Consider the following 22693-nt stretch of genomic DNA (forward strand, 5'->3'; position numbering starts at 1 on the left):
CTGTGCCTAAAAAGTCTGCAGTGTCTAATCTAAATGACTACCGCCCTGTGGCACTCACCCCCATCCTGGTGAAGTGCTTTGAGAAACTGGTTCTCCAGCACATAAAGAACAACATCCCTGCCAGTCTGGACCCTCAGCAGTTTGCATTCAGAACCAACAGATCCACAGAGGATGCCATATCCACTGCTCTCCATTCAGTCTTCACTCACCTGGAGAAAAGCAGCACCTACATCAGAATGCTGTTTGTTGACTTCAGCTCAGCTTTCAACACAATCTCCCCCATGAAGCTGATTGGAAAACTGAACACTCTGGGCATCAGTACCACTCTCTGCAACTGGATACTGGACTTCCTCACAAACAGACCCCAGTCAGTTCGGATTGGCAGTCTCTCCTCCTCCACTCTAGTGCTCAACACCGGAGCGCCCCAGGGCTGTGTGCTCAGCCCCCTCCTGTTCACGCTGTACACCCACGACTGCAACCCCCGACATGGAGAGAACTCTATTGTGAAGTTCGCAGATGACACCACCATCATCGGCCGGATTTCCAACAATGATGAGTTTTCATATCGGGAGGAAATCAACCATCTTGCAAAATGGTGCACAGACAACAACCTTCTGCTCAACGTCAGCAAAACCAAAGAGCTGATAGTTGATTTTCGAAAAAAAGAGGCAAAGACACACAACCCTGTCTACATCAATGGAGCTGAGGTGGAGCAAGTGAGCAGTTTTAAGTTCCTGGGAATCAACATAACAGAGAACCTAACATGGACTTCACATATCTCTGCCCTGGTTAAAAAAGCCCAGAAACGGCTGTATTTCTTAAGGAAACTTAAGAAAGCAAAATTCCCACGCCAAGTTCTTGTCAGCTTCTACAAAGGAGCGATTGAAAGCATCCTGACTGGAAACATCACAAACTGGCATGGGATGTGCACGGCCCAGGACAGGAAGACTCTGCAACGAGTGATTAAAACTGCCCAAAACATCATTGGCACCCATCTACCAAGCATCAGTGATATCGGGGAGGTGAGGTGCCTGCGCAGAGCCAAAAGGATCCTAAAAGACAACACCCACCCCAGCCACAGCCTGTTCACCCTGCTGCCGTCAGGCAAAAGATACAGAAGTATTCGCTGCCGTACCACCAGACTACAGAGCAGCTTCTTCCCTCAGGCTGTGAGACTACTAAATGCACCATCTGCACTCCTCCATGTTTAATAATTTTATTTTCTATACAATCAATTTATCAATCAAGAGGGAACCACACTTTAATTTCATTATTCAACCTTTTGTATAATTACAAATAAACTTTCTTGTATCCTTGTAACACAGGGTAAGACCACAAACCAACAGCCACAAAATTCCTCCACCCAAGTCCAACTCACAACATAAGGACAGGTTAAATTTGTTTCCCAAGAACAAGTAGGCAGACTTGTATGAGACTACATTGCAGGGCATCTGCAGCCTTTGAGTAAGGTCAAAAAGCCATTGTTCAACATCTTAAAAACTGGTTTGTCATTGAGTTGTCATGATACCAGAAATTCAGTAGTCGATACCAATATAAGTGAATTTCCACTATTCCGATACCTTTTTCGATAGCGCAGCCAAAAACAATCCCTTTTCCTTAAACATACACTTTATTAAAATCTGTTGAATATTAAAGTAATTAAGCCTTGAAGTATTTAAAATCAACAAGTCAACTTGCTTAAATAACAACTTTTTAGACTGCACAGAATGTCACTTACATTATCCAGCAGAGACATGAGAAAAACATGGAAATTATAGGCTTGTACATAATTAGAAAAAGTAGAAAAAAATTTTTGTTTTGCTAACTTATTATCATCTGAGCAGCCGCCTCGAATGCAAAACACTTCCATACATAACTCTCATGTTTCATTTCGACAAGCCGAGGCAGAGCTACTGCTCCAGCTGCACCTGGAGTAGCCATCTTTCACATGTTTGTCTCTTCTTCAGCGCACAGTTGAGCAAGCATAAATCGTGTGTATACTGCTCTCGTCAGTTCTGGAAGAATATGTTATGGCCCACTGAAGCCTAAGGGCCCTATCTTGTGCCACCCGCTATCCGCTGCCACGACCCGCTACCCGCAAATTGCGGATTTAGGAACTTCCGCTATCCCTAAACGGTATCTTGCGCCACCCGCTACCCGCTATCCTTATGCCGACTGCATCATTTGCGCCTGGAGGTGCGTCGTGGGCGTGTTTCATGCGCTATCCCTAAAGTTGCTATCTTGCGCACACACTTTAGGGATAGCGGATAGCGGGTGGTCCTGACCACCCGCTATCCGCTATCCCTAAAGTTTGGGCTGTTAGGAGAGCGCGCCCAGGCGGCTTCAATGCGCGCCCCGACGGAGCCTCGCCACGCACACGGTCGGACTGATACCGGGACGCCGCCAGAATGGACTGAGTATATTACTCATATAGACTGTTTAGAGGAAAGACTGTTTTAATTGGACACTTACACCAGCACGTTTTATTGTTTTATCATAAGCCAGCAGCTGTGCTATATTTTTATTTTTAATATTTTATTTGCCCAATCTACCTTGTCAATAAATTAGTTTACACATAGTTCCACCTCTGCCTCTTGTGTGTTTGTGGTGTGACCCGGGGATTTTACTCAATCAGTACAACCTTGACACGTCCACTTGGACACATGTGGCTCCACCTCCCGAATTAACTCGCCTATAATATAATATATAATATGTATATAAAGCCAACTTGCTTTAGCCTCAGTAGAAGCCCTGAGAAAGTCTACCTCCCTCTCTCCATCGCGGGTTTAGGATTTAGGATTTAGGATAGCGCATCCTGCCCTTAAAGGCAATGGCACCTGGCACACTGATTGGTTTAACTGGTGTAACGCCCAAAACACACCTATGCATAATATAGCGGGTAGCGGAGGTGTTTTGCGGATAGCGGGAGGTGCACAAGATAACAACTTTTATGGGGGAACGCCTCTTCCTAAATCCTAAATCCGCAAATAGCGGGTTTAGGGAGTCTGGCGCAAGATAGGGCCCTCAATCTAAATAAATATTAAAGCTAAATAAATACATCCTATACCTACAGTACCAAAGAAAAACGGGTATTTTTGGACTATTTGCATCCACTTGGTACCGAAGTATCAGTTCTCGTGACATCTATAGTTGACCGCCATCCAGGTTTGTGTCTTCAAAAAGTTAGATACAGACTCTTCAATAGCTTAGAGCATCTCATTTAAACAAAAAACAAAATAACAAAACAAAACAAAACAAAACAAACAAACAACAACAAAAAAAAAAAACAGGAAATGAGAGCTTGGTTCAAAATTCAAAATTGTTAAGTAGTTATTTTTAATCTGCTTGAACTAAACTTTGAGCTAGTTTTTGTGAAGTGTGTACTTGCACAACACTTAGGCTAATATATGTACAGGCAACACAGCACAGACTTATTTTATCTTCTTTCTTGTATTCTGACTATAACATCACATATTGAGATGCACTGGAAATTCACTTTGAGCTGGCCTTTGTATTCACACCCCAATATTGTAAAATCGAGATGAATTTTTCGTCAAGGCTCATTGCCTTCAGCCCGTCAGTCAATGGATGCATCAATGGGCTCTCATACATGTTCCCCTCCCCCTTGTGTTACAATTGGCCGTATAGTTCAATGTTTCTTGCATTATCCAATGTATTACATAGTTCAGGACAGCTTGGCTGCTAAGCAGAGGATAGACACAGCAGGAGCCAGATGTACTTTCTCTATCTTGTTATTTAGGTCTGTTGCATTAGATACACGCCCAGTCAACATTCACACACATAGCATCACACATTCCGGGAGCAAGGCATGGACAGTGGTTGGCCTGTCCATGTCCGGGTAACTGGCCAATTATTCTCGGTTGCGTTTAAGTCCAACCTATGTACGGGGCAGGCCCAAGCCCAAGAACATAAATGTGTATCATTTCCTGATATCGAGGCTCACTCTGACTGAGATCCTGCGGGAGCTCTGTCACACTGAGACCAGCGCTGCCTTGCTTTATATGTGACCATAATAAATGTTGCATCAGAAAATGGAAGACTGACTCCGGTCTGTTCTTGGGCTTTCAACAAAAGAATCGGGAGCTAACAATTGGTGCCGGTGACCCGGATTGACTGACTCTGAGACCATGTCCGATTGAGGACCGCCGGAGTCGATTGGAGGAGAACTTTTTTCAGACAATTCCAGGGCCCTAAAACAAAGGTAAAGCAGAAAGCCTTTTCCATCTGAAATTTCTGCACATTGGACATACTAAATTAAATTGTCTGATTAATGCTACCCTCTGATCGCTAAATTCGCTAAAATCATAGTAGCCTAAGATTATGGGAAAATAAATAACTGGTTGTGTTTTTCAACTGAATGGTCACATGTAAAGTATCAAGCACATAGACTCACGTGAGGGAAGGTGAATAAGTGTCCTAGTCTAATTTAAATTGGTTGAATCTAAAAATTTTATGGGACGCTAGAGTTTCCACTTAAAGTGATGCCGGATTATTGCCAAATAGTCCGATGCCGGATTATTGCCAAATAGTCCGAGGCCAGGAGACGTCCTGATGTCGCTGGGTGTATTGTCAGAGAAAGTCTGATGCCGGGAAAAGCCCGATGTAGGGAAAGGCCCTATGCCAGCGAAAGTCTGATGCCAGAGAAAGTCAGATGTCAGAGAAAGTCTGATGCCGGGAAAAGCCCGATGTAGGGAAAGGCCCTATGCCAGCGAAAGTCTGATGCCAGAGAAAGTCAGATGTCAGAGAAAGTCTGATTCCAGGGAAAGCCCGATGTAGGGAAAGGCCCTATGCCAGAGAAAGTCTGATGCCAGAGAAAGTCAGATGTCAGAGAAAGTCTGATGCCGGGGAAAGCCCGATGTAGGGAAAGGCCCTATGCCAGCGAAAGTCTGATGCCAGAGAAAGTCAGATGTCAGGAAAAAGTTCTGATGCTGGGAAAAAGTTCTGATGTCAGGAAAAGGTTTTGATGTCGGGAAAAAGGTTCTGATGTCAGGAAAAGGTTCTGATGTCGGGGAAAATCCTGATGCCACTGGGTGAAGTTTCCTGTATTTTTGTAGACAATAGGCCTTAATTTCTATAAGGACACAGGGAAAGTTTGTTATTTTTCATACCAATGTGGGGTGGTTTCCTACTTGATTGATATTTTTACTGTGCCTGTGGCAGTGTATCGAACAGTTGAGACTGGTCGAGAATTCCTGCCCTGACACAGATCTCAAGTAGTCCTGTAAGGGGGGCATTGGAATAGATTAGAACGGGGATTTTTTTAGTTTAGGGTGTTGCAGAGGTGGTGAATTAAAACGAGTGGTTAGACTGGGAGAACCCCCAGCGATTAAGCGCACAGAGCACCAGGCTCCGTGTAGAAGCTTCTTAATCGGGTCCCCACTCGGGCGCTGAGCCATTCACCCTTTCTGACTAACACGTGTATGCATTTAATGATGTTGCAAAGTTATTGATAGATGGAAGGGAACATTGACTGAGGTTCGGACTGACTTAGGAATCTCTTGTACTGACACTGACCTTGTGACCCCGACTGGGACACACTTAGACACGGAGAGTGCTGACAATGACCACACTAGAGTTGAAACCGTACCAGAGACTGGACAGACACCTGGCGATGAAGATGTCGAGGAAGACTCCGCTATGGAGACTAGGCTGTAGAACCAGGGTGGCAGTAACCATATTGGTGACACTAACATTGATTATTGTAAAGCCTATTTTGTGGTGGGAGATCCAAACCTCCAAGTCCCACGCAGCTAAGAAAAACTACACTGACCCTCAATTGGCCTTTCCTTCCACCACACTACGTCACCTGACAAAAAAGATCCAAAGAACATAAAAATCTAAAATATGGAGGAAAAAGTTTGAATTTAATGCAAACTAGCAACAGGAACATGTTCAAAATTTCTGAAAGACATAGAAAAGGTTGGACAGGGGAAAAGAAAGCTAAATGATAAATATGGCCTGCCCCAGGCTAGAGAATGGTTAACAGAAGCTAATAAAAAAGGGGGGGCCTAAAAGAAGAAGAAAACAGAAATGCTAGTTTTAGAAGACCAACTAAAAACCGACAGTGGTTAGTTACAGAGTCATAAAACTCTAAATTTATTCATGGATTGATGGATTTATTATTTTTGGTTTATTATATTTATTATTCAGCTTCAGTTTTGGGAAAAAAAGAGACAACAGCATCACTGACAAATAGCTGAAGCATTAAAACAATGAAACATAAAGTAGGCTAGTGCAAAAGAGAAAAGCACAGCAAAATCACAAACCTGCTGATTAAAATTGGCATTCATCAGCCCGTGAACCAGGGGTGAAAATCCCATTTTATTATTGGAGGGTGTATTATGTTTTTAACACTTAAAAACACACTTGATTTGAAAACGCGATTACTCAAAATTATTTATAAGGGTTAAAAAAAATTTTTTTAAGACAGAAACATTGATAAGATGGCAGAGGAAGGTTCCAAAGGAGGGAGAAGAGAAAAGCATTGATAGGTTTGTGTATTGGGTGAGGGAAATGCAAGAAAAGGGAATGTTTGGGGGGTGCGAAAGCGCTCCACCCAAACTGAGCGCTTTTAGCTTGTTTTGGCAGCAGGCAGTAAGTAGTGTGGACCAGGCAAAAGCAAAGTTGCAGGAAACAGGAATGTTGCAGAGAGGGTTAGAGAAAGTAGGCAGAGGGTTAGAGAAAGTAGGGAAAGAGTTAAAACGGACAGAAACATTTTTTGCGAATTGTCATTGTTTTTTTGGGAGAAGTTAAACTCTCCATTCAGAAGTCCTCTGCACAACCAAAAACAACAGGTGCCATTTAAGACCCTAACTTCTCCGGAGACATACTGTACCGCACTTAGAGATAACACATCCTTACCAAAACGAATACCGATCCTAAAGACAAAACATTCTCAACAAAAGCAACTGAGATTGCTCCAGCACCCATGACCTCGCCCCCTCCCTACGCCGAGGCAAGGGCGATGATTAGAAGCTGTCTAACACTGGATGGCTGAACCTGCACCCGTTTGCTCAGACCAAACAATAACAGGTCCAAATCAGGGCCACATAGAGATGATGGATGTTTCCCATTGTGAAGGCTAGAGACACTGAGCCAAACATTGTCAATCCCAACCAATAGATACAGCAAAACTCACACCCACAAGACCTCCACACACCACAATATGATTACACATGTGAATTAGCGAAGGAAAAACTACCACTATTCACGATGACTTGGCCTATGGAGTTCACACGATACAAATGGACAATGTGTCACTGGAGAAGGAAATGTTTTGTGACCTCAACTGGCACCCCTGTTAAACACTTAAATCAGCTACTTAATTTCTATTATGGCCTGCTTGAACCAGATCAGGTTGCTATAGTCAAGTGCAGAGGACACCAAAAAGGAGATGGCAAAGTGGTAAGAGGCAACAATGCGGCAGATATCAGAAATCTTAATTGTCATTATGCCAAAAGCATAACAAAATTATGGGGGTTTTCCATTTCCAGTGTTTCATCAGAAGAATAAAGAAGAAATAACTAACAACAAGAATAGTGACTGGAAAAGAAAAACAAAAACAAGATAAAAAAATATGAAAAGCAGTTTAAAAGCAACTGAAGCCTCAGTTAAACCAGAAAAAATAGCATTCACACACAACAGAAGTACTTATGTACTTACGTCAGCAAGCGTATAGTGGAGGTCACTGTGCGTGCTCAAAAGGGACAGCCCTTATCTCATAACATTGGCAACAACGCCATTTAAAGGATATCACTAAATATTTCGCACCATGGACAGGATACAGGGCCTGTCTCTCTCTCTTTCTCTATTTTACACACATACACACACACACACAAAGCATTTACACCATACCTTTAAATGATAGGCCTTTGAATTACTGGAATCATGAAATGCACACACATAATTTGAGCTCAGCTTAAATTGTGCTGGAAATATTAGAACCATCCACTTTCCATGGAAAGTTCTTGCAAGAAACAAGTTGTGTGACAGACTGCAATAAAGGCTATTTACATTTAGACAACATAAATAAATTCAGGGTTATGAAGGACAATATGCAGATGTGTTGGATTATGGAAAAATAAAAGAAGAATTAGTCTAAAATGACAACACATTAAAATATTAAAGCTCAGAGAGAGCGGAAAGGGCTGGGGAGTTTTTCTGATACAGAGGCTTCCTGCAAGATAGTAATTGACTTTATTGATATGGGGGATCTGACTATCATTTCTCAAAATGTAAATGGACTCAATAATTGTATCAAAAGAAAGAAAATTTTACAACAAATGAAAAAACAAAAAGGTGACATACTATTTTTTCAAGAAACACACTTGACACAGGAGGAACATAAGAAGTTAGGTAGGATTGCAAACGCTCAGGTTTTCTCCTCTTCCTATAACTCATCAAGGAGAGGAGTAGCCATTATCATAAAAAAAAATACATAGCATTCCAAAAGATAAACAGTATAACAGATAGGGAAGGACGACATGTCTTGGTGATGGGCAAAATAGAAAACATAGAAATAACCTTTATAAATATTTATTACCCACCAGACGAGGATACTGAACTTATGAACCAAATTATCGATTTAATAGTAACTGAAGGAAGAGGAAAAGTTATTATTGGGGGTGACTGGAATCTAATCCTAAACCCTACCCTGGATTCAACATCAAGGATTAAACATAGGTCCGAGAAAACTGCAAATATCCTGCGTAAAGCGTGTAGAGAACTGGGGATAATAGATGTCTGGAGAACCTTACATCCAAAAACAAAAGCCTATACATATTATTCTAATAGACACGCCACGTATAATAGATTGGACTATTTCTTCATGTTTAACAAAGATATATCAACTGTCAAAAACTGCATTATCGGAACAGGAACACTATCGGAGCATGCACTGGTTACCTTAACAGTAAAACTAAATTCAATAAAGGGGAAAATTTGTGGAGGATGAACAACTCACTTCTGCAAGATGAAGATTTTAAAGATACTGTTAAAAAAAAACAAAGCAAAAAAAAAAAAAAAACGCTAAGCGAATACTTAGCACTAAACGATACTGAAGAAATATTAATAGCATTGTGGGAAGGGTCGAAAGCTGTCTTAAGGGGAGAAATAATTAGATACTAATTCATAAGAAAAAACAGCAGGAAAAAGCTAAGACAGAACTTGAATCACAAATAAAAGTACTAGAAGACAAATATAAAAATCACATGATCCAGAATTAAATAAACAATTGAAAAAGAAACGAGCTGACTTAGATAAAGTGCTGACAGAAGAAGAAGAGAAATCCTTAATACTTACTAAACAAACACATTATGATGGAGGACCGAAATCAAGGAAAGTTTTAGCCTACAGACTCAAGAAACAAAAAAGTAAATCTTATGTCACCAAGTTAAATCTGGATACAGATGAAGTCCTAACAGAAAAAAATGAAATTGCAGATGCATTTGCAAAATATTATGAGGCATTAAATAAAGATGATAATGACAAAGTATATGCAAAAGAAACTGAGGCATATCTTGAGAAACTACAGCTAAAACAAGTTTTACCAACACAAGATGACAAACTTGTTAGGAAAATAACGGAAGAGGAACTATTAAATCAAATTAAGATATTAAAAAAAGAGACGTGCCCAGGAGACGATGGCTAACCTAATGAATTTTATAAAGAGTTTCAAGGAAACTGGCACTATATGCGGACGATATTATGTTATATCTTGCGTCACCAGAACATTCAATCCCAGACCTAATGAAAATAATAAAAGAATATAGTGTCCATTCAGGGTATAAAATCAACGAAAGTAAATGTGAGGTTATGTGTATAGGTAAACAGGTTACAGACAAATTTAAAGGAAATCTCAGATTTAAATGGAATCAAAATGCAATAAAATATTTAGGAGTGGTAATCCATAATGATCCAGATAAAATGTACGAGGCCAATTATCAAAACCTATAAAATAAAATAAAACAAGACTTGAATAGGTGGCAAACAATTCCTGAGTCAATATTTAATAGGGTAGACACAATAAAAATGATGGTACTTCCACAATTTATGTTCCTCTTCCAAGCCCTACCAATTTCGATATCTCCACAAAGTTTCAAGAGGTGGAACAGAATAATAACTTATTTCATTTGGAACAATAAAAGGAAAAGGGTTAAACTGAAAACACTAATAAAATCTAAAGAACATGGTGGATTGGCACTCCCAGACCTACAAAAGTACTTCCATGCCACCCAAATTAGCATTATAATGAAATGGACCAACAATAACACAAAGGCCAAATGGTTTAAGATAGAAAAAGAACTAGCGCCACTTTCAATAAAGACCTTACTGTTCATTGAAAAAAGATATTACACAATTGAAAGGACAAAACAAATAGACTAACATTACGATGCACCACTGGAAACAGGTTTGTAAAAGATATAAAATAGACAATGACTTATTTTATCTGAGAGAAATGGCATGGGATCCCCAGTTTAGACCAAACAAAATGGACAGTGTGCTAAAGGTCTGGGCATCAAAAGGACTGCAAATATACTCACAATTATTTGTCAACAAAGACATTGACTCATTTGAGGCTATATCAAATAAGTATGAATTAGCTCAGTCAAATTTTTATAAATACCTGCAACTTAGAAATTATATCAATACCTTTCAGAAAAAGCCAGTGGAACCAAAATGCATCATTTTAGGAATAACCCAAGCTGAGCTTACAATAGAAAGAGACAAATACTTATTCAGGATACTTAGAATTGCAGCTCTGAAGCAAATAACGAGAAACTGGCAAAAACCTATTTCACCTCTTTTCAATAACTGGAAATTAACAGTAAACAATATTTTCGAAATGGAAAGAATCACATATAGAATTAGAAATCAAGAACCAGAATATCTGAAAAGATGTCATAGGTGGTTTGAATATATGGAGAACAAATAAAAATCTAAAAAAAACTTCTTCATTAATGACCTGCCAGAACAGACTGGCCCTAGATTTCCTCTTAGCTAAAAAAGGAGGTGTGTGTGTTATGCTCCTCAGGACTGTTGCGTCTTCATCTCAGACAATACTGCACCAGACAGCTCTATAACTCGAGCTCTCTATAGCTTAAAGACCATATCAGAAGAATTGGCAGAACATTTAGGGATCCCTTAGCTGATTGGCTTGATCTGCATTCGAAAATTGGAGAATTTTGATAGTTTCTGCATAAATTCCCTGCACCACCTCCTTATAGATTAATTTAACACCCCCGAGAGATGATTCCTGTGGTCTCCCTCCCTGAGCCCGGGGAGGACGAGACTGAAGTGGACCTGGATGAAGACGACTACAACAACCAAGAAGACCGTTTTTGTATCCCTGAACCCCATAGACACATGATATACGCTAATGCTAATACATAACCATATACTCGCATACACATAGGGGCGTGATACTTATAGGCTTTCATAGCAATGTTTACTGTTTTCCATAAATTGTGCAAGATGAATTGCTGCTGATAGTTGCTAATAACACTTACACATAGCCAGCTTACACATATCTGCTGACATATAGGTTGCTAGGAAGGTAGGAACATATGCCTCTGCTTAAGATTTAAATTATGGGTTTTTGTTGTTGATAAAATAAGAGTATACCAAAAGGGGGCATTAAAACCTGATGCTTGATTGTGTTGCTTATTTAGGCTGGGAATCACTGGCAGTTTGGGGGGGCTGACTGGCTGGTTTTCCGCCTAAAGCGGTACCGCAATGAAGAATAACATTTTGACCTAGTTTTGTTGACATAATAAAATTATGTCAAAAGGGGGATTGTTACAATTGGCCGTATAGTTCAATGTTTCTTGCATTATCCAATGTATTACATAGTTCAGGACAGCTTGGCTGCTAAGCAGAGGATAGACACAGCAGGAGCCAGATGTACTTTCTCTATCTTGTTATTTAGGTCTGTTGCATTAGATACACGCCCAGTCAACATTCACACACATAGCATCACACATTCCGGGAGCAAGGCATGGACAGTGGTTGGCCTGTCCATGTCCGGGTAACTGGCCAATTATTCTCGGTTGCGTTTAAGTCCAACCTATGTACGGGGCAGGCCCAAGCCCAAGAACATAAATGTGTATCATTTCCTGATATCGAGGCTCACTCTGACTGAGATCCTGCGGGAGCTCTGTCACACTGAGACCAGCGCTGCCTTGCTTTATATGTGACCATAATAAATGTTGCATCAGAAAATGGAAGACTGACTCCGGTCTGTTCTTGGGCTTTCAACAAAAGAATCGGGAGCTAACACTTGCACTGTAATTCTCAGGACACACTGCCTACCTGAGCAGTGTGTGTGGCACAGAACCTCTTAATTTTCATTTTGGCATCTATGTTAACACATTAGAGCGGCTGTACAGCCTGCATGAGCAGCATGTCTCAGGCGCATCATCTAGAGCAGAATCTTTTTTTCTCTGTGTGCATATAGGCTTTTATTATTTTATTATTAATATATTAACAAAGCACTGGAAAACTGCTTTCCAGTTAACTCTTCACTTTTTTGACCACTCAGGTGCAGCTCAAGCCTTGCATCATTTAGCATTTTCTCTGTCTCTCTCTCTCATCATAGCAAATCAACCAAACCTTATGGCAACTCTATAAAGTTAAATAACACTGTATTCTCACCATCAGAACAGGATTCAACATTGTTTTGATGACACAGTTCTGCTGCTATGGTGATTTGTCCACTTCCTTGTTCTGATGGATACATTTTTGCCTAACATCTTTGTGTACTTTTATGTTGGTGGTGCTAAAGGAAAGGCCATAGAGGCATCACAGTTGACAGTGTAATTGTCTAGCCAACATGAATGTTGTCATCAGATTTCATGGCAATGTCTAAGTATCTCAAGATTAAAAATTCAAAACTGCTGGTGGCACTTACGGGACAATCACTAATATTGCCAGGTTTCATCCTCTAAGTAGCATGAATGTTCCCATGCAACGGTTTTAATTGTATAGTTTAGCTTCAGTACATTGTTTAAAGACCAAACGGAATTTTAAATAGTTAAGGAGTAAAATGTGGGTCACTTAAATCTTTAAAAACAGTCTATTTTTAAGGATATATTGACTTTTCACTGATAACAGGTATAGTAGTTTTGTAGGCAAGGCCGTCTCAAGGAATTTGGGGGCCCCAAGCAAAATCAACTTGGAGCCTAATAGCAGTATTGACGTGTTACGTCCCGATACGTGTTAATTTTTTTCTCAACTAAAACACACTTTTTGCTACTCCGTTCCCCTAGATACACGCTGATAAACCAATCACAGCAAACATGTAGAACCTTCTTCCCTCCTCCTTCTCAACATAACGGGAAGTCTTGTATTAGAAAGCAAAAGCATGGATGAGATGGACTTAGTTCCTAAGAGAGTCTAATTCTGTAATATGGAACCGGTTTGACTTTTCCCCAAAAGACAAAGCGCAAACAACAGTAATTTGCAAAGTTTGCACTGAAAGAAATAAAATGTTGGATAGCAACATGACAAACCTTTTCAATCACCTGAAAAGAAAGCATCCGAAACAATATGCAGAAAGTCAAACAATGAGGAGCTCCTCACCACAGCCAGCAGCAGCAGAGGCTAACGTTACAACAAACAACACAAGCACAAGTGTTTGAAAAAGGCACTCCATATGAAAAGACAAGCAATCACTGGAGAGAGGTACCAAATGAGAGGTAACAAACAAAACATTTCATCTGGTGAAGGCAAAGCATTTCTGCTTTATTTGACAGTCACAGTGGAGAGAGACAGTAAAGGCAGGTGGAGAGAGAGGGGACGACATGCAGCAAAGGTGCATGTCGTCGGATTCGAACCCCAGTCACTACGATCGGGACTAAGCCCTGGTATATGGTGCACGCTCTTAACCCGGCGAACCACCAGTGCACCCCTACAGTTACTTAGAAAAAAACAAAAACAAAAACGCATTGGCATACGTGTAACTATCAATATTGAATAATTCATAAACCAAAATAAATAGAATTTTGCAACTAAACTGGAGCCGACCATATGTTTGCAAAACTGTGGGCCCTGCATTTGCCATGACTTGTAAAATAGCCTTAACCATTATGACTAATGAAAGAATTGAGGTCATGATCTTGCCAAAAAAACAAAGGAAAAAAAAAAAAAAATCTGTATATTTCTGCCATATCACCCCCCACTATGGCGTGTTAATATAGCCTTCAACTCATAACATTACTACCTTAAATTCCACCTATGTCATGTTACTAGCTACTAGCTGACAGCTGATCGGAACCCCTCAGGTCCCAGAGGGTTGGGCCAAGTTTATATATTTATAAATATTTAGAAATTATGTTTGAGTTCAGGTCGGGGTCAACCATGTTGGTGTTGTTTCAGTGAAAAATGATGTCTGTTCTGCTGTCTGTAGGCAACCTGTAGGCAATTCCAGGCGGAAAATGTAACCTAGCAATGGAGGATAAGCAAAATTTCAGGCTGAGGTCGGGTTCAGACACACAAATAAGAACGCCTGTTGGGTTTGGGTCAGGCTCTGTTACTATTCTCTAAGGGTCAGGTCAGGTTTGGACAAAAATATGCGGCGTGATCTGCACTCTAGTTTGGGCCCCTGTGTATTATGGGGCAAACCCAGAAGCTGTAATTACACAGTTTGGCCACAATGTCAACTTGGCTTCAAAGCCCAGCACACTTCCTGGGGGCTTGTTCTTAAGATGGTTGGAGTGGCAGCCATTTTTATGTTTGCTGTTTCCATGGTACCTCTGGGCTAACTTCCATGTAAACTGACTTGCCACTGAGGTAAGAGGCATTACCCCAGAAGTATGCTGGACCTGGCCACTTTGTGTTCTGCCTGTGAGGCAGTATGTTATGTCCTCAAAGCAGTTGCAAAACACTTGTCAGAAGTATAGCATCTTCAAGCAGCCTGCACTCCAGCAGCCAAAATGTTTTGCTAATTTTTTTTCTTGGTTTTTACACTTCATCACTCTCTGTTGTACAGTCTGGTTTGTTTTTATCGTGCTGGCAATATTAGCAGAAACAAAGAAATAAAAACACTTTGCTTTATTTTGTTGCTCTCTTCCATGCTATACCCCGTGGTGGAGGTTTTTTCATAAGAGCATAAATTTTTCCTGAGGTTACTGTGTAAAATTCCATTATATTGTGATTTTTCGGAGGTTCAACTTCAAATTCAATGACTGCTTTACCTCATTCATGTTCTGAGGTTACAGTAACCTGTATCTGACCAACTTGGCACCTGTTCTGTGAACTTTCTCTTGAGCTGAATGAAATGAAATGGACAGAGCATATGGGGGAGGGGCACTCATCTGCCAGGGAGGTAAAAGGGAGTGCTTGATTTGACAGCAGAGAAAGTCCAATAAAACCTGAGCTCAGGGCCGGCTCTTGGCATACGCGGTATAGGCGGTCGCCTAGGGCACCATCTGCTGGAGGAGCACCACCAGCGCCAGTCACCCTTAGGGAATAATAATAATAATAATAATTTCCGATGCCCATTGGTGCCCTCCCTTTGTGTTCTGTCTTGAAAATAACAAATAAAATAACCAAATAAAGAGAGAAATAAACAAAGACATGTTTGTCACTTGCGGTGCCAAGTCACATGATGTGTTGGGGGGGCACATCTTAGAGTCAGAGGAGTCATGGGGCTTTTACATAGCGCATGCATGGCGCAGAGCTCGGCCAGCACAGCCATTCATTGTGTATGTGATTGCGGGGTACAAGGGCACACCAGTCTGCACCTAGCTGAGCGCAGCAAGTCTGGCACCGGCGCCCGTGCATACTGCGCCCAAGTTGAAAATTTTTGTAACATGGGCGCAGCGCCCTGTGATATCACCTCGGCGCATCCAATAGGAGAGCACAGGGGAATCTGAAAAAAATTTGGCGGATTTTTGCAGAACAGCAAAACAACAATGGAGGAAAGCATCATTGTGCCTGTCTCTCTGTGTGCAGAGCTGTGGGACACCAGACCTACCGTGATCCCATTAAAAAAAGACCATGCATGGATAGAGATATCCAACAATTTGGGAATACCAGGTGTGTTTAAAAACTGGCAGAGATATGATGTTTTTGCTTTCCACAATAGGCGAGATTTTTTTTCTTTTTTTCTGCAATCAAAGACCAATACTGTATTTAGAAATTTAGATGACTGACATCATGAGATTTGCACTACTCTTGCAAAGACAATACAGTATAGTCACACATTTATTACTCTCACTGATTCTTGGGAATTTGGATAAATCATGTCCCACTAAGAAAAATGCTATTTCTGTTGGAAATTTACAACATTTTAATGAATAAAAAGAATCAAGGGCATAATCAGGGGGTCCTTTGCACATTTGTAAGGTTCTTTTATAGGTTTATTTTTAATTTGTATTAATTTAATGATTATATGTTGGCCCATGGCCTACAAAACCAGTTGTCCTGGAGATAATCATTTCAACTTGATTAAAACAACAAAAAGTAATAATTTCATTGAATAATATATTTACCACATGAAAGAGTACATCATAATATGTATTAAAAACTACAAACGATGAGTTTTGAACAATATTTACTATTATTTTGTGGTTGCTCAAAATCATTTTGTGGTTGCTCAAAATCATTTCAACTTGATTAAAACAACAAAAAGTAATAATTTCATTGAATAATATATTTACCACATGAAAGAATACATCATAATATGTATTAAAAACTACAAACGATGAGTTTTGAACAATATTTACTATTATTTTGTGGTTGCTCAAAATGTGTCCCACATATTCGTCACTACCATCAGATATTTATTTAAAAAATAATAATAAAAAAAACTACAAGGTCAATTACATTCCTGAGGAGCCCTTTTCAAACCTTCAGCTCTACTGCATGCTTCAAGACCACTCAGGCTCCTGTAAGTTTGCTATTTTCTCTTAAATCTCTTCATATTTTTGGACACTGCTACTGTCACAACCATAACATGTCAACACCGTCACTTTTGTATAAGAAATATTAGATTAGATTATGGAATAAATGTATACTTTTTAAGAAGAGGTCTGATGCAGGTAGCAACAGGGGGGAAACAAGATGGCTAATGTGAACTCATGCTTATCATGTGAAAGAGTAGGTTTTTGTCACCACCGTCAGAGGTCACCACCATCAGGTTTTCTATCTGACGGTGATGAGTGAAGTCTGAAAAATGCTTATAACAGTGCTCAGGATTGTTATTTTTTGTACCAAATAGTTAAATAAAGTTGTTAAGCAAGAAGCCATAGACTTGAGTGGTATAAATTTTGGAAATGTATGTTGTAATGAGGCCACTGTCACCACCGTCAGATTAGTGTCACCACCGTCAGAGGCAGTTATATTTGTTTTAAATGAATATGCTTACAATATGTTTCTTTGGTGCTGCTGAATTATTAAAGTATTAGTCTCTTTTAATACAAAAATATGTTTTTCAAATTAAAAAAAAAAAAAAAAAAACATTACGGTGATGGTGTTGACAAAAACAAAGTAGCCTAATAACTGGAAAAACGCCTATTTTGTGAAAAAAAAATGCAAAATGAGGAGGTTGCATCGGTACATTGCTGAACAGCCAAGACCTTGGCCTATAAGGATATACCTTCAGATTTTGTAATTTAACTCACTTTTTTTTTTCAAAATTAAAACCTGTTTTATCCAAATTCCCAAGAGTCAGTGCTCTGTACGCGTGTGCGTGCTGCTTTCCACCTGTCTGTGCCGTACCCAGCGCTGAGTGCAGCCCAAACCGCGCACTATGTGCTGTCACCCAATTGTGGCCCAGATGGGGTTGTCACCCAGTAGTGGGGTGGTGGTGGTGAGGGAGTAGTTTCGCCTAGGGCACCAACATGGCTAAAGGCCCTGCCTGAGCTACACTCGAATACTGCATAGTTTTATTTCAATCACTGCAATGACAAAGAAAGTATGAGGGATTATTTTAACATAGTGTTCTAATCCCACCATTTTTAATTTATTTGTAGTGTCCAGGTATGCCAACTAGACAATGTTATAATTAACACAAACCAAAACATCTTGTCATATCAGGGTCTCTCATGCAAAATCACTTCAAATGGGCATCTGGGGTTTTAATGTAAGTCAACCTGGGGTCTGGAATATGAAAAAGTCTGAAAATCCCTGCAATAATTTAATAAAAATATCAAATAAAATAGAAACAATACATTTTTGACCGGGTCTTTGAGTAGTAATATTTTGTTGCTGAACCATATGTACTAAATGAAAAAAAAGTCTGCACCTAGTTTTTGGTGACTGACTTTTTTGTGATTTTGCCAATGAGTGACTACCAATTCTTCAAAACACTGCATGGCAGAGTGAGGTAGGCTACATAAAGATGACAAAAGGATATGCAGAGAGACTTGCATTTTCTGTGGAGTCAAAGACAAACAGGCCTAGTCACACAAGCAAAACACAACAGAGTTGTTTCCTTTAAAAACATAGAAAATGCTCATTACAATCATTATAATGTAAATTAAACACTACACTTACATTACAAATTCAAGATAATTTGTTAACTGCTTGTGTGGCAGTACTCTTGCATCATCTGTCACTCCATATGTTTCATGTCAGCTGTCAACCCTGTGGATTTGTGGAAGCCATGTTGGGAAAAAATGGCTGCCAGGTTTTTATGACTTATCTGCACAGCTAGATCAACCTGTAAAAAATTCAGTGTGTTAATATTGTCTTTTTCAAACATTTAAGCTGACCAAAACCATTCTAATACCCTTTTAACATAGCTACACTAAATGAAAATAACACTCTCCGTATTAAATTACACAGGAAACATGCCTATTTAACTGTCACTAATGCATAATAAAGTAGTCAACAGATAAAACGTACCATAATAGAATGAAAGCTCAGTAGGACTTAACACATCCAGACAACACAGTATGTTGAACAAGTCACACAATCTAAAATGAGATACAAGCTAAGAGAAGCTTGTAGACTGAGAATAAAAGTTACACTGTGTCCCAAACCTTGAATTCCCTTGGCCATAATTACTTAAGGGATCATTAACAGACAGTTTTGTTATGTCGGAAGGATGCGGATATTAACCTAAATTATTGATAAAATTTGACATTTTTGTTGGATTCATTTTTACTTTTCCGGGTGGCTCGCTGTACCTAGTGTCATAAGTTTAGGAGACGCCAAAGGAGCGCTGCTGCATTAGTGGGAGAATTAAGGCTGTAGACAATCGCAAAGCACTGCAGGCTTTGAAGAGAGACGTTTTACGGGCTGTGGAAATTTCATTGTCGACAGTTCTAAAATATCTGACTCTCTTCGCGGCAGTGTAGCTAATGTCTGTAGAGTTTAATCACCAGTTATTTGACAACAAAATAAAGCCTCCACCCACGCGAAGATATACAAAACAGTTATTTCTTACTTTTAACTTGATGGGAGATGGTGCGACGTCCTGTCAACATCCGATATTACTGAAGTAAGCTTTTAAAAATAAAAAAATAAAAAAAATAAACAGAGTAAAACATTTGCTTTCCTTTTTTCTTCACTATAGCAGCTCAGCAACGGCGGCCATGACAGACCATCCGGGTACTGTTGTGTTCTGGACAGTCATGTAGAAGCGGATGAATATGGATTACCTGTTATACACCAAACTAGTGCTATGATGAACATGTATTTATACTGGAAAGAGCAAAAACATATTTTATGTCAATAAGAACATGTTCTGTTCTTTTCTAATCATGTGTGAGACGCCCGTATTGTTCACAAATTGAGCACTACGTCATCATCAAGCCAAAGTGTATGTGGTAGAAGCATATGAGTCATGAACCATAGCGGAGCACGCCATTTCCTATTAACTGCAATACTTGTACCCTACATGGTTAGTTTCACATGTTCAACTCAGCAGTAACTACAATCAGTAACTGTGTTTGTCTGTCAGTCTGTTTTCCTCTCACTAACTGACGCGCGCGCACACAAACACATGCAATAATAGACGAGATCAGTGGGAGGAGTGTCCCATGAAAAATATCTTATTGATCTCAAAAAGTATTTAACCAAAGGCTCAAAAGAGTCTCCTCTACCTGTGCCTCACTCTGTCTCTCTTTTTCTCATTTTTTTCCGTAATTTATTTATTTTATTATTTTATTATTTTATTTTAAATACTGTGCCGTGTCATCATATCCACTGCAGAACTCATCCTACATGACATCAGGGCATCAACTGGAGGACCTATACACTTTCATGAATAGAACCCTTTTCAGAAAATGTTTTTTCAGTTTTCCTAAATCTTAATTTCTTTCTAACCAACCCATCCCATGTTTTGGAACGAAATCAAGTGAATTTTAAGTGAATTTGCTCAGAACACAAACCTTTTTTTTTTTTTCTTCATTCTAGGTACCTTAGAACAGTCGTATCAAATCAGGGTCCATGGCTTAGTTAAAATCTATTTGGGAGTCTGGAACATGAAAAAGTTTGGAAACCCTCACACACAACACACAGGGAAACTAGAATGTGCGTAGAAATAATTCAGCTCATCTGCCTTTAAAAGGCACCAAGCCATGTTCTGCAGCATTAAACAAACCTTAACTGAGTCAATATCAATATAGGGTACCATTTGGCGTCCCGGGCAGAAATCACTCACTTTTCATGAAAAATTTGCAAAATAACAAAACACTGAGGGTTTATTATAAATGGTCAAACATTTAAACACACATTGGTACAGAGATACATCTTTAAAAGGGTGTTTTTCATATTTAAAAAAAAATGTTCTATGATTAGATGCATGTGATTTTGCCATGTCCCAAACTCCTCTCTACTAACTTCACTGAGTGTAATAAGTAGATAAATGATATTATATATATTATAAATGATATTATATACAATGTACAAACCTTTTACATGCTCTTGTTGCTCTTATCAAGTACTTGAATAAAATGAGTCAATTGGATCATTTATGGTCTAATTTCATAATAATAATAAACGTTTTGCATGTGTCCCTGGATTTGCTGTCCACCCCGTCATTAGGTGGTTACTGCCACTATAAGAAACCACCTGTTGTAATCAGTGACATCACTACCACTGCTTTGTGTTTTACAAATGGAGTAAAGAATAGCTCCTGCAGAGAGAATACATATCAACATTTATATTTTGACATTTTCATCATTTTATGATTCAACTTGAATGTGTTCAATCTTAATGTGTCCCCCCTGTCATTGCAAAACATGAATCTATATAAATGCTTTTCAGAAATTCAAAATATGTTTGTTAAACTATACACAGTCACCTTCCTAACTGATACATGTTGCTAGCTAATGGCCCACCATGTGCTCATTAAATGCTAACTCCAGCCAGAAACGTCCTCCCTGTCATTGTCCACCCCGTCATCAAGTCTAGTTTTATAACAGTTTTATAAGTTTTTCAGTGTTCCAGAAGTCAAGTGGAGGACAAAACATATGCAGAGAGAGAAACCATTTGAAAGGATACCTATGTTTATACTTTTTGTGGTAGGCCTACATTTAGGGACCAACATGTTTTTGTTTTGTTTATATCAATCTTGTTTGTTCCTCTAGTTGAAGGTTTTATTTATTTATTTTTGCTGTTGTTGAGTGTCATTTCCAAATGTAGCCTACCTGTGCACAATTCAAAATACAGTAGGTGAAAAAAGTCATGTTTTGACAAAAAACATTTGTTGACAAAACCATAACATTGTTTCCTTTAAATATATATGAGGCACTTCACTATTGTCCACCCTGTCATGCCAAGGTCCACCCCGTCATGTCATTGTCCACCCCGTCATGTTCATGTTTTATGTGAATTAATAATTATTTTCACAAGTTATCAAAACCTTTTGTGTGATTTTGCTCTGAAGAGATTAGGGACGAACAGTATTATTTCAAAGTTTGACCAGATACCTTTATTTATAGAGTTTATTCAGAAAAGAAAGTACAACTTTCACAGATTTTACATATACAAACATATTTTTCCATAATTTCTGTATTTTTGAGAGATGTTTTCCAGAAACTAAAATATATTCCTGAATGAGGGACCAAATACCTTTCTGAAAATGTACATTTTGTAATCAATATATGATTAGAACATATTTACTCTATTTAGAAATTGTCCCATGACAGGGTGGACACATTTTGCAATTCGCTTGTACTTTCTATGCTTGCAGTCAATTTATAAAAGGTGCAGGAGCTTGACCAACATGCATTTCTAACAGCTTAAGGTCTACTTTATACAATGGATATGGAGTTCAGTGGAAAATTTCATCTTTTTTGTGTGACATTGGGAAGTCTCAATGGCACTCTATACTGATATTGACTCAACTGTGCTCCATTATCTGGCAGCTACTCTAACAAACACTATGAATCTCATGATGTAACAGGCCCACAGACATCCAGCAAAGTAAGGTGTTTTTTGACATTGCAAAGACTCATTTAATGTGATGTTTCAGTAGTAGACCATCATCAAGCATATGGTACCCCTAAAATTAGCGTTTTGTGATATATTTATGGTCAGTACTGCACAGAGTTTTTTTTTTTTTTTTTTTACTTGTTTAGCTCTATATATGTTGTTGGAGACTGTTGAATTGATGTATAGTAAATTGATGATATTTATCCCTCTCTGTTGCATGTGGAGAATGTTACTGGTTGCAGACTTAACAACCACTCTCTATTTAGAATGGCTTTCCACTGTGTCACTA

At 39.2% G+C, this 22693-nt stretch overlaps 1 protein-coding gene and 1 pseudogene across 1 annotated transcript in view; one reads left to right on the plus strand and one right to left on the minus strand.

Annotated features, from left to right (window-relative positions):
* Nucleotides 1–19612, minus strand: part of LOC115377368 (zinc finger protein 518A) — a 66304-nt gene extending 46692 nt beyond the window's left edge. The window contains exon 1 of the mRNA XM_030077047.1: nucleotides 19412–19612. The gene's annotated coding sequence lies outside the window, so the exon portion shown is untranslated. The remainder of the gene's footprint in view (nucleotides 1–19411) is intronic.
* Nucleotides 1–22693, plus strand: part of LOC115377704 (putative nuclease HARBI1) — a 196954-nt pseudogene that overhangs the window by 83952 nt on the left and 90309 nt on the right.

The sequence above is a fragment of the Myripristis murdjan genome, chromosome 19 (genome assembly GCF_902150065.1).
Source record: "Myripristis murdjan chromosome 19, fMyrMur1.1, whole genome shotgun sequence".
NCBI classification, from domain to species: domain Eukaryota; kingdom Metazoa; phylum Chordata; class Actinopteri; order Holocentriformes; family Holocentridae; genus Myripristis; species Myripristis murdjan.